The sequence below is a fragment of the Miscanthus floridulus genome, chromosome 1, assembly GCF_019320115.1.
Source record: "Miscanthus floridulus cultivar M001 chromosome 1, ASM1932011v1, whole genome shotgun sequence".
Lineage (NCBI taxonomy): Eukaryota > Viridiplantae > Streptophyta > Magnoliopsida > Poales > Poaceae > Miscanthus > Miscanthus floridulus.
Genome location: NC_089580.1, coordinates 111,702,129 through 111,715,315, shown reverse-complemented (window position 1 = coordinate 111,715,315; position 13,187 = coordinate 111,702,129). Strand labels below are relative to the sequence as shown.

Below are 13,187 nucleotides of genomic sequence, written 5' to 3'. Positions count from 1 at the left end.
GGATTACTGTTTGCTGAGTGTTTTTGGGAATTACACTCGGCAAACCTATTTTCCAAAGAAAAAAATATTTTTTTTCTCAGCATATCATTATTGTTTGCCGAGTGTTTTTGAAAATTACACTCGGCAAACCTATTTTCCAAAGAAAAAAATAATTTTTTTTCTCAGCATATTTATATGGTATAGGTAGGCTATTGCAACTCTGAAGAGGCAGTGACACACGGAGTACTAAAGAACTAATTATTACCAATGAATGGGTGTCATGAAAAAAAGAGTAGAAGAAATTCCCAAGTAATTGAGACTACAATTACCAATTAATTAGAAATTGAGACATGATGTCAACAATTGAATTGAGAAATGAGAGGCTTTGGAGAAAAGAACATCCAGGTAAATGATAGATTAAGGATACATCAGCTTATTTAACAAACAAAAGGGAAACAGAAAGCACCATTTTTTTTGGTGCAGTCTCTATTTGCAGACCATAAAGTAGAACACCATGCACTTTGCTATGTACCTGAGATTCCTATGAAGTAAAAGAAAAAGATTACCACAAACATTGCAAAAAGATGGTTAAGACATTTATATATACATATGGGATCAACATAATCCGGTAGCATGGTAGAACTATTTTAATACCTCTATTCCATAGCTATTTTATCTGCACCGTGAAAACAATCGTTCTATTATGAAATTTGTCCCATAAGTTAAATAACCTATGCTGATTCTATGAACCAAGTATAGAAATAAAATAATGAATGTCACGGTACAGTATGAAGCAACTATATGGGGAAACAAAGAGTTCAATCTGCACAGAATTTATGTTAGCATGAAACACATGAGCTTGGTTGGCACAAAAAAAAAGCATTAGTCCCGTTAGGAATTTGTCTAAATTCTGATATGGCAATTTGCATAGGTACTGTCAGTGCTTTGTGCGCAGGGTGTGGTTACTGGATGAGCTAGTCAATATAAATTAAAAGAATGAACCCTTTCAGTATGTATGTAGATTAATTGAACAACTGAACTTTTCAAGTCGGTGATTGAAGGATATAACAGAGGAAAGGGATAGCATTTACCGCAATGTCTTGTGTGACCAAAGGATCTTGATGTGTTGACCTATCGGCCTATCATGGCCCTGCAAATTTAGGCAAATTAACCCTTTCAGTCTGTGCATGCAGATTAATTGAACTAAACTTTTCAGTCGGTGATTGAAGGGCATAACAGAGCAAAGGGATAGCATTTACAGCAATGCCTTGTGTGGCCACTTTTGTTCGCACCTAGTAAGATCTGAACTGAATCAGGAGTAACATTCTTGAAACTGTGGACTTAAATAGATAGCTAAGTAAAAACTACATAAGCAAGAGAGGAGCATGGAGAAGGTTTTACATGAATATATCACAGTCCCACGCTCACAGTTGCCATTTACGGAGGTGTCCAGGACATGAGACTCAGACGAAACAGACTACAATGAATTTCAAATAACAAAAATGAATTAATGATCAAATCAGGAACTAATTCGTATTGAAAGCAAATGTGAGTTTAAACATTGTGCTGGGGATGACAGCTTACAAACCCAATGGCACAACATTGCAGTTGCAGCTTCACAGACTAGCAGAACAGAGATAATTGTGCTACATTATTACAAAGGTATTTGTCCCAACTTTCAGGCCATGGCATGTAAAATTAAAATTCAGAATAATGGGATAGATACCAACTAACATATGGCTATACAAGACCGAATGGCGTACTGAAAGCAGATAATGGCCTCAATATAGTAACATTCACACAAACACGGAGCATCCAAGAGACTTGGTATTTACTACCATATAATCTGATTTGGATAATAAGAGACTGTAAAACATAAATAATGATTCTCAGTGTGGTCTTCATAGCTAGCAGCAGTGATTTTTGCTAAAACAATAATATGTGGTTTTGAAAAATGATTTTTTATGGTTAAGAATAGTTTGGACACAATATGCGTATCCAACAAAAGAAGCAAATTTTGTTGCAGAGATATAGCAATCCATGCATTATTAGTTGAGAGATCCAAGACAAAATAGTACCTAACTAAAAGTTCAATATACACAATTTACCAAGGCATGACAAATTGATAATGACACTAACAGGATCTAAAAAAATTAACAAATCCAGAATTGATAATCCACAATTTGCAGTTAATTAAGCATATAGTGAAAGAAAGGACCTTCTAGTTGAGCAGTCCCATTGCTAGCTGAGGATCCTTTACAGAAAGGGCATCTGATGTACAGACACATGAAAATTAGTAGCGGTGAAAAAAATTACAAATACAAAATCAAGGTAGGAAAATTAATATAGAAAAATTATAATTAACCCTGAGATCCTCCAAATCTCCGTGACCTCCTCCTTGGGTCCTGTCGAAGTCACACAATATTCCTGGGAGATTAAATTATGTGAGAAAATTACAGATCGACCACTGCCTGTCCCATGCGGCCATGTGTTATGTTGCCGTGTGGGGTGGGAAGCAACAAGAGATCCGAGGAGACTTGCGACTCCTAATGGCCTAACGCAAATCAAGAGAGAGGTTAGGGTTTGGGGGAATAGCAAAGAGGAGGCCAAAGGAGAATCGGGTGCTGGGAACTCACCTGGCGTGGCACGATGGCGGAGCTGCGGAGCTGGCTGGCGCCTGGCGGCGGTCCTTGGCTCATCCGCTTGGGCCTTCAGCGCGGTAGCACTCAGTCGTCCTATTAGGCCCTGTTTGGTTGAGCTGTGGCTGTGGAAAAAAGCTGCTGTGGGCTATAAGCTGTGGAAAAGCTGCTGTGAGTTGTGAACTGTAGAAAAGCTGAAAGTTGTTTGGTTAAACAAGTATAAAATATACCTTTTATCTTTATCTCTCTTGAAACAACTATGAAAGAGCTTTTTATTCCACCAATTTCGAAAAGCAGAAAGCCAAAAGCCAAAAGCAGGGTCAACCCAGCTTTCAAAAATGAACTACGGAAAAGCAGCTGCTTCTGAAAAAACACCCTCCAAAAGCAGCCCCTTTGGTTGGGCTTTTGGCTTTTGGGGCCAAAAGCCAAAGCCAAAAGCCCAACCAAACAGGGCCTTAGGCATCTGCCAAGAACAAGAGCCACGGACGAGGGGGCTGCTGGAGAGGAGGGGGTGGACGCGGGCCTAGGGCCCAGCCGGGCCGGGCGCCGGGGGCAGGGGGCGCCGGCGACAGCCGGGGCGGGTGTACCTATGTGCGTGTGTGGCGCGGGTGGGTGTGTGCGTGTGTGGCTGTGTGCGGCCGGATGCGTGGTATATGAGTGGGGGTTTGCCGAGTGTCTCAGATCTGACACTTGGTAAACCCTTTTTTTACCGAGTGCTAGACTAGGGGCACTCGACAAATCTAGTATTTTTTTTCATTTTCTTTCTTTTCCTTCTTTTTCATAACGTATTTTTCTAAATTTGTTCTGATGTACTTTAAAAATACCTTGTCAAATTCACTCAACAATATATATTTGATTTTTCTACGAATATTATTCCATTATTTCATGCAGTTATAGTTCAAATTCAATTTATATCAATTAAAATTCTATAATTGCACTTAATAAATTAAAATTATCAAATGGATCTAAAAAATTACCAAAATTTCATATGAAATAATCTATGTTCTCTATTGCCTATACAAAAAGGTTTGAAGTCAAACCCCAATTCGACCGTCACTTTGACTCCAAATCTTACCGAATCCTTCACAACCCTATGATTCTTCTTCTAAGATGCTTCGGTTTGTAAACATCATACATGACAAAACATGCAAAACCTTATCAATTTTTTACCACAGCCTCCACGTATGATATCATCACATCATGACGAATCTCATGATTTTCAAACTTCGTTTGCTTTTTTTAGAATTTAAAAACCATTGGGCCACACGTTCGCGGTCATGTTTCCTGAACGAGATGTTCGGAATTTTTTTTTCATTTCCAAGGTAAGGCCTGACACTGGACTCAATATCATGACTATCATTTTTCTACGTATTTTATTCTATTATTTGAATCACGTGCAGTTCAAATTTGACTTAAACCAAAAAAATTCTTAAAATACAATAAATTAATTAAATATAGCAAACAGATCCAGAAATGTACCAAATTTTAACATGGAGTACCACATGTTGTATGTGTAGAGTAAAAAAAGTTTGAAGGTCAGAAGAGAAAAAAACTTATTTCTTTGCTGAGTGCCAAAAAAACACTCGGCAAACCCTATTCTTTGCCGAGTGTTTTTTTGACACTTGGCAAACCCCCTTCTTTGCCGAGTGTTTTTTTTACACTCGGCAAACCCCCTTCTTTGCTGAGTGTTTTTTTGGCACTCGACAAACCCTTTTTTTACCGAGTATAATTATTTTGCCAAGTGTTTTTCAAACAGCACTCGGCAAAGAGCTTGTTTGCCAAGTGCTCAAAGGATTGCACTCGGCAAACCCCCTTGCATTTGGCAAATTGACTGTTTCCGGTAGTGAGCGCAGGATCTGTTTCAGCTACGCCGAATGTTGCTGTCGTGGATCATGCATGTAGAGGCAAGCTTGTTGGACGGCGATGGCGAGGTCTGGGCGGCTGATAGTCAGATACTGCAGCGCTCCAGCGATGCCACGGTATGACTTCATGTTTGGAATAGCGGGGCCATCTGAGGAAAGCTTTCCTTTGCCGTCGATCAGTGTCGAAGCAGGCTTACAGTTCGACATGCCCGTGCGCTGTAGGATCTCCTCAGCGTACCAGCTCTAGGAGAGGTAGAAGCCATCCGCTGGACATCGATGCTGAGGAAGAATCGAAGGTCGCCCATGTCCTTGACGGCGAACTCAGAGCGCAAGTTGGTGACGACGTGCTGAAGCAGTGTCGAGCTCGAGGCAGTGAGGACCATGTTGTCGACATAGAGAAGGAGATAGGCCATGTCAGCTCCCCGGCGAAGAACAAAGAGGGAGGAGTTAGACAGGGTAGCCTTGAACCCAAGCTTGGTGACGAACGTGGTGAAGCGCGTGAACCAGGCGCGTGACGCTTGTCGCAGCCCGTACAAGGACTTGTCGAGGCGGCAGACAGCCTGAGGGCGATCAGGGTCGACGAACCCAATCGGATGTTGACATAGGACATACTCTTTGAGGTTGCCATGGAGGAATGCGTTGGAGACATCAAGCTATCTTATAGGCCACTGCTTGGACACAACAATGGTGAGCACGGTTTGTATGGTCACCGGCTTGACCACCAGCGTGAATGTTTCCTGGAAATCTACCCCAGCACATTGTTTGAATCCACGCACCACCCATCGAGCCTTGTAGCGCTCGAGTGATCCATCAGGATGAAACTTACGCTTGAAAACCCATTTCCCCAAAATCACGTGAGCGCCGGCCGACTTGTCGACATGACGCCAGGTGCGGTTCGCCTATAGGGCCTTGAATTCAGCATCCATGGCTTGCTTCCAGTTTGGATCTCGCAATGCTGCCCGAGTTGACGACGGAATAGGCGAGATGGTGGTGGATGCGGCCGATGTGGCCATGGCATAGTGGGGGTTGGGTTTGAACACGTCGGCGCGCACACGAGTGACCATGGGATGGACCGGGGGGGGGGGGGGGTCGGTGTGGCGTGTGCGGGCACCGGTGATGCTTGTGTGGGAGCTGGTGATGCGTGTGGATTGGAGCTAGGAGCAGGCACGTTAGGCAATGGCATGGGCGTGGCCATAGTCACAGGCGTCAGTATGGGCGTGGGCGTGACCACTGGGTAAGGTATGCCAGGGTTGGCACTAGGCGACGGTGCAGTGACGTGACAACGCTTGGGAGCTATGTCCGAGAGGATGAGAGGATCATTATCAATGGTGGCAGAGGGCGCACGCGCTGGCGACGTAGTGGCAGAAGACGGTGCTCGAAATGGGAAGACGGATTCGTCGAACACCACATGGCGCGACGTGATGACGCGATGGGTGTCAAGGTCAAAGCACCGATAACCATGATGATCAGTGGGGTAACCCAGGAGGACACAAGCACCGGATCGGGCATAGAGTTTGTGAGCGGCGGTGGCTGTCTGGTTGGGGAAGCACAAGCAGCCAAAGACCCAGAGGTGAGTGTAGTTTGGTGGAGCACCTAGGAGCCGTTGGAACGGCGTCACCAGCGCCATTGCATAGCATGGGCACCGGTTGAGAAGGTGAGTGGCAGTGGAATGTGCTTCAGCCCAAAAGGAAAATGGCATGCCAGCGTGCAGAAGTAGGCTACGCACACAATCATTCAGGGTGCAGGATGATGCGCTCTGCCTTGCATGTTCTGAGCAGAGGTATATGGACAGGAAAGGCAAAAGGAGATGCCGTGCGCGGCGAAGTGCTGACGGACTACAGTGTTGTCAAACTCCTTGCCGTTGTCGGTTTGAAAAGAAATGAAGGGTAACTGAAATTGCGTCAGAACATAAGCATGAAAGGAGATCAAACATTTAGCAACTTAGATTTAGCGCGCATTGGAAAGGTCCAAATAAAATGAGTACAAGCATCAATGAGGACTAGATAATATTTGAAACCAGAGTTGCTAGGAATAGGTGATGTCCAGACTTCGCCATGTACAAGATGAAAGGGAACATAACAGACAGAAGAAGAATGGGAGAATGGAAGACGAACATGCTTGCCTAATTGACATGACTGACAAGTATGAGCTATGGTTTTTGTACAGGTGAAATCAAACTGATCAAGAGTGCGTTCGAGGGAATCACGGCCGAGGTGCCCAAGGTGTTGATGCCATAGATCAGCCGAAGAAGAGGAACTAGACAGCAGCACCTGAGTAGATGAAGGCCGGAGGGGATACAGCTCACCATTACTGTTACATTGGAGCATCTCCATCCGAGTGGGAAGATCCTTGATAGAGAAACCTGAAAGGATCAAATTCGACTGAAACATTGTTATCTCGAGTGAAAGCACGAACTGAAATCAAATTATTGACAAGATCAGGAGAAATAAGAATCTGATTGAGATGAAAGAGTTCCAGGAAGGGTAGAGGAGGCAGTATGAGTGACCAGGCATGGATGCACCATTACCAAAAGTGATTGGTGCTGAGAAGGGTAGGGCACGAGCAGAAGAGAGATTACCAGAGCTGGACGCCATTGTTGACACCAATTTTGGCATACCCAAATATGCATGAGTGAAGGCGTGTATATGCGACATATGCCCTCCTGCGTATAAATTGAATATAGATACTCACGTGAATATGTGATGTTTGTTAGTTAAATAAATAACCAATTGATTTGATGGCCTAATCCACCATGCAAGTGACGTACTGATGGATGAAATAGAGAAAGCACGTGTGAGAAATGAGGCCACATGAAGCCTGAAATGCATACATCTATGGCTACCTGCCTACCCTCGTGCACTGGCTCATGGAAAACAAAGAGAGTCATGCGTGCCGCGTGCGTGGATACAAGCGTACGCGTATGATGATGGCGTCCGACTAGGAAATAGATAAATAGGTTCTTTCTTATCCTGATCATTTTGATTAATCATATAAAAAGAAAAGGACCGGTCTAGGTAGGAAATTTCTAGCGCACATATGTTTTTGAAAGAAGGCGCGGCGCCAGCCGCAGCGACCAGGTCATTTCCACGTACTACACGACCTCCGGACTGTAGGCCATGCGCTCAAGTTCAAATTCTAGCGCACGGTGTCTAGAAATAGTAGGCTACTACGCGTGTTCAAGGACCCCCGGCTCTCTGATCCAAAACACCGTTAGGCTGCCATTCCAACCATCGCCAAAACACAACGCCGCTAGGCTACCGCCGCAGTGCTGCTCCGATAAACTGGAAGAGTGCTGTCAGGCTGCCAGTTCGCTGCTCTGCTGTGCGGAAGGTCATCAGGAGCTTGCCGTAAGAAGCAACGTCCTATCAGGGTCCCTGAGAAGGTGAGAGGCCTCAGGGCACGTCTCTGATCCTACCTCCCATCCTGCTTCTTATCTCCGGCGGTTTCATCCACAAGCGTTGTCATCGGCAACTTCGTCGGTGAGCCTTGCGTCCTCTATTCTGGTACAAACAGGGCTAGTGAGGACGGTGCTCCGCACATGGACATCATGCCTTGGTAAAGGTATAAGGGCCAAATGGCCACGCTCTGTGCATGGGCGATATGCACTAGTGAAGGTGTAAAAAGGCAGCTAATATGCCTCGGTGAAATACGAGTTTGGATGCGTTTTGGCTCCATCCTATGGCGACGCGCTTTGGCTCCACTCCGGTTATGTTCATGGTGAAAATTCAGTTGGACACGATCTTGGCTCCAACTCGGTTAAAGGTTCATGGTACAAAATTGGTGGACGAGCTCCACCCGGTTCATGGTAAATTTAATATCGACTGCTGAATCGACTCCATATCCTAAACAAATCTACATGTGTTTTGGCCACTGACAACGCCGGACCCATTCTTATCATGCATCAAAGAAAATAAAGAACTCAGCATGCTACTGCCATGAAGAAAGATCATGCATGGGTTTCTATCAAATCAAAGAAACAATCATACATGCAAATGAAATTATATCAAAGACAAGACATTAGCTACGTACTGCACTACCTATTCTTTTTCTTTTGTCCTAATTAAATTTAACTCTTAATCAGGGGTGTTCTCTTCGGAGATGTAATTAACATAATTTTTATGTAAATATAAGAATTATGGAAGTATGGACTTGCAATACCTGTTCTTTTTCGTTTGTCTCAATTAAATTTAACCAAAACCAAATTTGTCTCTGCTGACGAGGAGGCAGGGTCATAACTGCCCGTTTCCCCACCATCAGATTCTGGCACGCCCAGGTGGGACCTACTTCTCCCCTCATCTTTGAGTTCCGACATGGTTGTATCATACAACTTTGACCTAAATTGTCAAATGAAATTATATGCGCATTCATATTTGCATTCAAGAAAACTCATATATGGTTTTCTTATATGAAGGTATGGCAGGACGTGTTCAAGACTTCATCACGATCCGCATTGGTTCCCTCTAGGTCGATGTTCCCATGGGTCCCATTCAAGCTACCAACAGTGCATGTTCACTCCACACTACAGCTGCATCGCCGGCTGTAGTTGCTCATGACCAAGAGGTCAATTCCAAGCCTGAGGAAGGGTTCACCCCTGTCATGTCCAAAGCCGCAAAGCGGCAGGCAAGAAGAGTTGCTGCCAAAGCAAGGATGATGGCCTCCAATGAGCGCAGCTACCAATGTGCGCAAGGCCACATCCTCCAATGTGGTTGCTCCTGGCTCATCCAAGCCTAAGAACACCAAGTCCCCTAGTTCCAAGATGGCGCCAAAGTTCTGCCCCACCACGCTTGGGGAGTGGCCTATCTGTGCCAAAAGGGCGTCACCAACCAAGTCGACGCCACCAATGATGTCCTCTTCATCGACTCCAAAGACAAGGGGGGAAATGCCACCTTCAATTACTCATGGTAAGTTGGGGGCTGGTTCCTCCAAATCTACCCCAAGCATACTAGGGGCACCTCTGACAAAGAATGCATCGACAACAGTTTTCCCACCTCTAAATAGAGGGATAGTGCTATAGGATCAACCTCAACGTCCGCAGCCCTGCAACAAAGAAAGGGCTATAGCGGTGGGAGAAATGGATCACCTGCGTCCTTCCAACAAAGGAAAGGCCGTGGCGACAAAATATAGTATGTCATCCACTAAAATTGATTCATCTACAAAAAGCCAACTTTGGGCTGAAGCTCCTGAGTTTATCCCCACGTTGGTCTATAATCCCAGCAATGATCTCCCTAAGCATGAGCTTTGGTGGCAAGGGACTCACCTCTCCCTCAATGATATAAAGAGGGGGCATGTTGATCCGGCTACGACACTCTCTAATCCTATATCATCATAGGTGGCACTGTCATAGGCCTTCTATACAAGATTCTGTGTCTCCAAAGCGACACCACCTGACGACAATGCAAAATCCTTCAAGCATGGGCCAACTTCAGCAATGCAATTGACTCTATGACTAATGCACAACAGTGCTTATGTTTGTGATTCAATTTTGGCTCAACAAAGCAGGGAATATCGTAGGATCCAAAATGCTGCGAGGCAAGCTTTTCAGGCTTCCATTCGAAAGGGCCATATGCTAGGACCTAAGGAGCTTGTTGCCTAGAGCATCTACATCCTTAGATAATATTGAGGGTGAAATCATGCGATGTGCCAAAACTTTGGCCAAATTACCCTGAGCATCAAGAGTTCGTAAAAAGGAACTCGAAGGTGAGGGAGATATGCAAAGCTAGGCTGCTAATGTACGTGCAAGACGTGCCAGCTTAAAGCAAAGGGAGATGGCAATACCAACTGACTCCACGTCTAGTTGGGTACTGAGGGGATGCATCATCAAGCCATGCTGGTGGCACCCAAGGAGAAATAAAAGTAGCCACTCCAAGTGTGGAAGATACAACAACACTAGCTTATCGACCTCCTCATAAAAGAGCCTCGAGCAACCGTTTTGAGGTATTCTCTTCAATGCCGGTGAGTGTTGAGGAAGCAGCCTGCAACACGAGTGATACTTCCTCCGCTTCTACACACTTCAAAAGAAAGAAGCCTCGCAAACAAATTTCGGTGGGTCATTGTCTGGTGACTCGAAGCTTAACAAACTCTGGTAATTCAAGGAATAATACGATCTATGTAGGGTCTTATAACCCCCTATTTGATGATCATTCTAACTTTGAAAATGAATTATTGGATACTGCAGGCTCGGCTGATCCAAACCCACTAAATGGTGAAGATCCACAAGCCTCAAGTGGGAATGGCTCACCATCTCCGCATAGTGAGAGTGAACCAGGCGATGCTGAACAAGTGCTTGCCACAAATGAGGGTCAATCTGTTGAAGAGCAGATGAACCCAATGATGGCTGCATTGCAACAGAAAGAAGAAGATTTGGCTACGCTTCATGAGCAGGTGGCCAACACCAAAATCATACAAGTGATGTGAATGCTTCGACCAGTCATAATGGTCCCTCATCTCCAACTTGAAAATCACACTCGAAGCCATACAAAGGATGATTTCGGAAGGCGTAAAGGCTCAATATATGCAAACACATTATTCCATGCGTCCGAGATATGTTAAACCATATCCGCCGGAAGTGGACATGGTACCATTTCCAAACAATTATCGACAGCCGCAATTTAGCAAATTTAATGGGACTAGGTCACCACATGAACATGTGGCCCATTTCCTTGCTGCATGTCAAGATACAGCCCACAATGGCGCTCTTCTCCTCCGTCAATTTGTACAAACATTATCGGGTCCAGCTTTCACATGGTATAGCAAGTTGGCATCTATCTCCATCCGTACATGGGAACAAATGCAAGATGCCTTCCAAGAGCACTTTTCTAGCACTCAAAGGATGGTGGGAATAACTGAGCTGACTCAAACCTTACAAAGGCCAAATGAGAAAGCTATAGATTTCATCAACAGGTGGAGGAATTTAAGCCTCCACTGCCCACAACCAATCACCAAACCAGAAGCAATTCATATGTGTATGAATAACTTGAGCCTGGACATGGCCATTCACCTGTAGGGCATAAGGCCAATAACTTTTGAAGAGTTGTCCTCGAAGGCCATAGACATAGAGAATTATATGCATCACATGTCTCGTCCACCGAGGACGTTCAACAAAGCACCATTGGACAAAAACAACCCATGAGATAAGCCCACATCTTCCAAGCCAAAGCAAATGCAGGCCATGGAGGCAATAGTGGGTCCTCAAAAGTTCCAAACTAGGGGGCACCGCCACAAGATTATCAAGAAAAGGGGGTGCACTAGCTTCTAGAAGGCCAACTCTTAGCGAGCGTCAAAATCAGAAGTACTCTTTCCCCGACGAAGAGGTGGGGGATCTCTTCATGGGCCTATAGGAGTTGAAACTCATCGAGCTCCCCAAACCGAAAAGGCCGAAAGAAGCTTCTAAATTCGATGAGCCAAATTTCTGTCACTTTCATCGCATCTTGGGTCATACGCTCAAGGATTGTTCTGTGGTCAAAAACATGATACAAAAGCTCATAGATGAAGGCACCATAGACGCTGATCTACTCAAAAGCATGACAAATGGAAAGAAAATGGCTACATCAAATGTTGCCACTTTTCAAAGTGATCCAGTGAGTTGTGCAACTCCAAAAATGTGGCCAACTATGATCGATATATGATATCAAAACCTGAGCATGTTAATATGTCTTTCTTAGGGCATCCACAATAGCAAGCTAAGCGCCAACATGAAGGCAAGGCTTTCCTTCGGTGGATCCACACCCCAAAATGTGAACCATCAGGTTCCCAAAGATCAGGAGAGCGTCGACATCAACTCTCAAGACGATTTGCTCTCTGACGAATGATGGAAAAGGGCGAAGGCCTGTCCTTCTACCAAAATATAAAGAAGCGCGAGGACAACCCCCTCAAAGAATATGCTGCTTTCCCCATCGGAGATTTTGAGGATGATGAGGAGTCTCTTCACTTCTCTGAAGAAGAGGCACCCAAAGTTGAGGAAGTTCAGCTTAGATCAGGCCGTCAACTACCTAGGCCATCTCCTCAACAAAGAAATCCCCTAAATGTAACTCCTGAATGATGTGACTGACCATACTCCTAATGTGTCGGTCAAGTATGATGTAATCTCGCACTTGAAAAAAATACCGGCTATGCTTTCTGTGTATGATGCTTTGTGTCTCTCTTCTGATTTGTGAAATGCATTTATTACTAGCACTTTCCTTCCCTGAAGATTATAGGGTTGAGGTTTCACAAGCAGAAGTAAAATTATCCCAAACTCAAAGTATTACATTCAATTATGAGGATCTGTTGTTAGGAAATAAAAAGCACAATAGACCCCTTCTTATGTTCGGCTGAGATCGATGATCTCCCCATTAATCGCATAATGATTGATGGTGGTTCAGCCATAAACTTGTTACCCTTGCTGCACTCTTAAAAAGATTGGGTATTCTAAAGGAGACCTATGTCGCTCAAATGTTGTCATTCATGGCTTTAACCAAGCTGGTCAAGAAGCATTGGGCACCATATCTCTGGTTCTAAAGTTTGAAAATCTTATGACATATGTATACTTCCTATGTGATTGATGCGGCTACCTCATATAATGTTCTTATCGGTCGCCCATGGCTGCATGAAAATGGAGTTGTTCCATCTACTCTCCATCAATGCATCAAGTATAAAGATCCTTCAGGGAGCGTAGTAAGATTTTTTGCTGATAAAAAGCCATTCACTATAGCAGAATCCTTCTATGCTG

At 44.5% G+C, this 13,187-nt stretch overlaps 1 long non-coding RNA gene and 1 pseudogene across 6 annotated transcripts; one reads left to right on the top strand and one right to left on the bottom strand.

Moving 5' to 3' along the window:
• Positions 1-272: 272 nt before the first annotated feature.
• LOC136491127 (uncharacterized) lies at positions 273-2,723 on the bottom strand. Of its 6 annotated transcripts, XR_010767955.1 has the most exons (4): positions 2,616-2,723; positions 2,345-2,533; positions 2,198-2,250; positions 273-1,456 (listed from the first exon to the last, which is right to left on the bottom strand). It is a non-coding gene; the product is annotated as an uncharacterized lncRNA (long non-coding RNA). The 6 variants fall into 6 exon arrangements; XR_010767952.1 differs by having other exon boundaries at positions 273-520; positions 634-2,533; XR_010767957.1 differs by having other exon boundaries at positions 273-520; positions 1,071-2,533.
• A 6,417-nt stretch (positions 2,724-9,140) lies between these two features.
• On the top strand, positions 9,141-12,288 carry LOC136461529 (uncharacterized; annotated as a pseudogene).
• The last annotated feature ends 899 nt before the right edge of the window (positions 12,289-13,187 follow it).